Genomic DNA, 5,086 nt, shown 5'->3' with positions numbered 1-5,086 from the left:
GAGACTCACAGTCAGACAACCTGTGAAAAGACTCCATCAATTAATGGGACAATAACATTCAAGACCCAACTACATCAGGAGAATCTAAATAACTCAAATAGGGGGCTTTTATAGAATACTCAGCTCAGGAGATCTGAGAGACTGCACCAATGGGTCCCACAAGACACCTACTACATAGGACCACCCAAAAAAAATCTGGGTGGCATAGCAGTTTGATCCAAGACATAGAAACAAATACAAAGGGACAGCAAAAATGGGAAGACAAAGAAACAATCCCCCAAAGGGGGAAAAAAAAAGGAGGCATCACCAGAAAAGGAACTAAATGAAATGGAGGCAAGTAACTTGTCAGATAAAGAATTCAAAGCAATGGTTATAAGGATGCTCAAATGTCTGGATGGAAATTCACTATGTGTAAGAATTAAGAGGAAATGAAGAATGACATTGCTGCAATAAAGAACACAGTAGAAGGTTTCAACCGTACACTAAAAGAAGCTGTGGAACCAATCAGTGAATTTATTACCACCAAACCAGCAATGTAAGAAATCTTAAAGGGACTGTTATAAGAAGAAGAAATAGAAAGAGAGGAAGGAGCACAGGCATAAAGAATAAAAGTGCCACTAAGTGCCTTAAATGTAAATGGATTAAATGTGCCAATAAAAGGACATAGGGTAGCTGAATGAATAAGAAAACATGACCCATATATATGTTATCTAAAAGAGACCTACCTCACCCTAGCTTGGCCTGCAGGCTGAAGGATCCCAAGTTCCATTACATTCAAAGGCACATGCCTGGGTTGCAAGCTCAATCCCCAGTAGGAGGTGTGCAGGAGGCAGCCAATCAATGATTCTCTCTCATCATTGATGTTTCTATCTCTCTCTCTCTCTCCCTGACTCTCAGAAATCAATAACAATATATTTAAAATAAATAAATAGGAGAAACTAAGATGGCGGCATAGGTAAACACCGAAATTGCTGCCTCCCACAACAACTTCAAAAATACAACTAAAAGACAGAACGGACATCATCCAGAACTACAGGAAGGCTGGCTGAGTGGAAATTCTACAACTAGAAGGAAAGAGAAAAACACACTGAAAGCCAGAGGAGCTGCGGAAGTAAAGTGCAGAGGTACGGAGGCTCGTGCATGCGGAAGGGGGCTGGCACCTGAGGACGCGGCTGTCTTTTTAGATCGGGAGGGAATCACAAGCTCCTGACTGCTCTGAACTCCAGTTCCGGGAAGTCTTTGGGGACCCAGGACTCATACGGGGAGAAACTGGACTGTCTGGCAGCAGGCAGAACTCGGAACTTGAGGGCGGCTTCCCCTCAGAGGTGCTTGAAGCAATTAAATTACAGACACTGAGAACCGCGGCCCCTTAAGGAAGGGCTGAGGACCAGCCATAGCTGCTTGCTCCGCTCTTTGATTCCCTGAGACCCCGCCCGACCCAGACTGCGGCAGAGGCTTTTGCATATGAATGCCCTGGCCCTTTGCAACCTGAAAATTACCTAAGAAACTGCAGCTGGGCCAGACAGACCCAGAGCTTCTAAGAGAAGGCCCAAGGCCCCACAGCGGCTTGCATTGCTTCACAACTGGGCCTCATCAGGGCACCTACAAACTCCAAAAAAGGAAGGGGAATCTGCAGGTCTCTTCATAGCTACTGCTGTGTAACCTAAGGCAGAGGCTAAATTAGCACCTCCTTAGATCCAAGAGCCAGTGTACCCAATGGTCAGAGGGGGACCATCCAAATTACAACTCCTCAGATCCATAAGGGACACACTCAGGGAGCAGACTCAGTGAGCACTAAAGCCCCACTGAAGCAAGTCTTGCCCCAGAAGGGTGTCTTCAGCACAGAAGTTCTCCCACTGCAGACACAGCTGATTCTCACTGCCAATTGGCCTGGAGGTCAATTCCTCCCAGTGATACCTACAACAATCAAGGCATAACTACAACAAGACTGTGCACAAAGCCCACAAGGGGGTACACCAAGAGTGTCCACCTCAGGTAACTGGAGAGGCTAGGCCCTACAGGACACCTAGCACACAAAACCACTCTACCAACACAGGGAAGCATAAAAAATACAGAGACAAAGAAACAGGTCACAAATTACAGAAATGGAGGAAAGAAAATGACTGGATATAGAGTTCAAGGCCACGTTTATAAGGTTTTTCAAGAATTTTATGGAAACCGCCGATAAATTTAGCGAGACCCTGGAGGATATGAAAATAAACCAACTAGAAATTAAGCATACACTGACTGAAATACAGAATAATATACAGAGATCCAAGAGCAGACAAGAAGATCCCAAGAATCAAATCAAAGATTTGAAATACGCAGAAACAAAAAACACCCAACCGAAAAAGAAAAAAGAAAAAAGAATCCAAAAATATGAAGATAGCGTAAGGAGCCTCTGGGACAACTTCAAGCATACCAACATCAGAATTATAGGGGTACCAGAAGAAGAGAGAGGGCAAGATATTGAAAACCTATTTGAAGAAATAATGACAGAAAACTTCCCCTACCTGGTCAAAGAAATAGACTTACAAGTCCAGGAAGCGCAGAGAACCCCAAACAAAAGGAACCCAAAGAGGACCACACCAAGACACATCATAATTAAAATGCCAAGAGCAAAAGACAAAGAGAGAATCTTAAAAGCAGCAAGAGAAAGAAACTCAGTTACCTACAAGGGAGTACCCATATGACTGTTAGCTGATTTCTCAACAGAAACTTTGCAGACCAGTAGGGAGTGGCAAGAAATATTCAAAGTGATGAATGCCAAGAACCTACAACCAAGATTACTTTATTCAGCAAAGCTATCATTCAGAATTGAAGGTCAGATAAAGAGCTTCACAGATAAGAAAAAGCTCAAGGAGTTCATCACCACCAAACCAGTATTATATGAAATGCTGAAAGATATTCTTTAAGAAGAGGTAGAAGAAAAAGGAACTCTTACCATTTGCCACAGCATGGATGGAACTGGAGAGCGGATAAATACCACATGATCTCACTCATTTGTGGAATATAATGAACAACATAAACTGATGAATAAGGACTGATCCTGAGACGGAGAGCCATTGATTGGACTGTCGGGCCTTGGAGGGAGGGTAGGGGAGGGTGGGGGTAAGGGGGAATGATCAACCAAAGGACTTATAGGCAAGCATATAGGCCTAACCAATGGACACGGACAACGGGGTGGGGGGGTGAGGGCATGAGCGGGGGGGGGGGGGGGGTAGAGTGTAACGTGGGGATAAGGACACATATGTAATATCTTAATCAATAAAAAATATATTAAAAAATAAAAAATAAATAAAAGAGACCTTCTCAGAACAAAAGATTCACACAGACTTACAATGAAAGATGGAAAAAAATTCTTCAGGCAAATGGAAATGAAAAGAAAGCTGGCGTAGAAACACTTATAACTGACAAAATTTACCTCAAAGTGAAGGCCATAACAAGAGATAAGGAAGGCCACTTCATAATACTAAAGGGATTGACACAACAAGAGGATATAACTCTGGTAAACATATATGCACCCAATACAGGAGCAGCCAAAAGCATTAAAAAAAAAAAAACCTCTGGAGAGAGCAAATGTCCAGCTGGTGAGTGGGAACCTCTGTGTCACACACAACTAATGAGCGATTTAAAAATGGGTGATGTTGAGAAGGGCATGAAGATTTTTTTTCAAAAGTATGGCCAATGCCATACTGTGGAAAAGGGAGGAAAGCACCAGACTGGGCCAAATCTCCATGGTCTTTTTGGGTGAAAGACAGGTCAGGCCCCTGAGTTTTCTTACATGGATGCCAACAAGAACAAATATCTCACCTGGGGAGAGGCTACACTGATGGAGTATTTGGAGAATCCCAAGAAGTACACTCCTGGAACAAAAATGATCTTCACTGGCATTAAGAGTGCAGAAAGGACAGACTTGATAACTTATCTCCAAAAAGCTAGTAATGAGTAATAGTTAGCCACTGTTTTATTTATTACAAATGTCTCATGACTTCTTTTATGTGTGCCATATTTGAATTGATCTCATACCCCAGAATTCAGATCAGAATGGCTAATAGAACATTTCTTTTGGGCAGTCCTGATTTAAATAAGATTGGCGTGTAGTTAAATGAAGATGGTCAGCTTTTTGAGCTTTGATGGTAATTTTGGTTCAGCAAGTGCTATCACTGTCCTCCCTTCTAAAAATATGACTGGACTTGATTCAAGGTGTTCAACTTTTCACAGAAGTGGTGAGTGCCATCTGAAAATCTGTAGGAGATTGGTTTATATTTAGATTTATATAATTGGTTGTGTTATATGTCTAAATTCTCAGGAAATCCCTTCACTGTCTCCTAGACCTGCAAGACTTGTGTTTCAAGTTGTGTTCATTCACCTAATAAAAGGTAAGGGTTGCAGTTAAGCAGGCAGTGACTATTTTATCCTTTTAGTCCCAACTATTCCAATTTAATAAAATTCCCTATATCCAAACTGTTGCCTTTTACTGAATGAAAGTCATGTTAGTGTGGTTTATGTATAATATTAAAAAAGAGTATTTAACATTTCTACATTTACAGATGATCTTTAAGGTCAGGTGCCTTTAAAATTCAGGATGACAAGATATAGTAGCAAACTGTGAATTCTTTAAGTCAGACTAAGTTATAATTCAGGATTGTCTTGAACAGCTATTAATTTACTATATTTGTGTGTGATTGATAATGGTGCTTTTTCCAGCTCACTAGGATAAAAGTAGAGAATGGATCATCAACACAAAATTATAAAGTATGTCATCATAAGGCTCAAGATAATTAAAAACAAAGTTACAGATCATGAAAAGAAAAACTTCTGGAAATATCAAGGGAGAGATTGACAGCAATACAATCGTAGTAGATGATTTTATACCCCATTGGCATCACTGGATACATTTGCTAGACAAAAAAATCAAGAAAAAAACAGCAATCCTAAACAAGTCATTAGATCAGATGGAACTAATTGTCATCTTCAGAACATTTCACCTCAAAGATACAGAATATACATTCTTCTCAAGTTTACATGAGACATTTTCAAAGACAGGCCATGTGTTAGGACACAGGCAAAGTTTATACACATT

The 5,086-nt window shown here is 40.9% G+C and overlaps 1 pseudogene across 1 annotated transcript; it reads left to right on the top strand.

Moving 5' to 3' along the window:
- Nucleotides 1-3,637: 3,637 nt before the first annotated feature.
- Nucleotides 3,638-3,952, top strand: LOC308514471 (cytochrome c-like; annotated as a pseudogene). Its single transcript has one exon. The product of its transcript is annotated as a cytochrome c-like (transcript).
- The last annotated feature ends 1,134 nt before the right edge of the window (nucleotides 3,953-5,086 follow it).

The sequence above is a fragment of the Myotis nattereri genome, assembly GCF_964212035.1.
Source record: "Myotis nattereri genome assembly, chromosome: 2".
NCBI classification, from domain to species: domain Eukaryota; kingdom Metazoa; phylum Chordata; class Mammalia; order Chiroptera; family Vespertilionidae; genus Myotis; species Myotis nattereri.
Note: the sequence above shows the minus strand (reverse complement) of the source record. Positions and strands in the feature narration are given on the sequence as shown.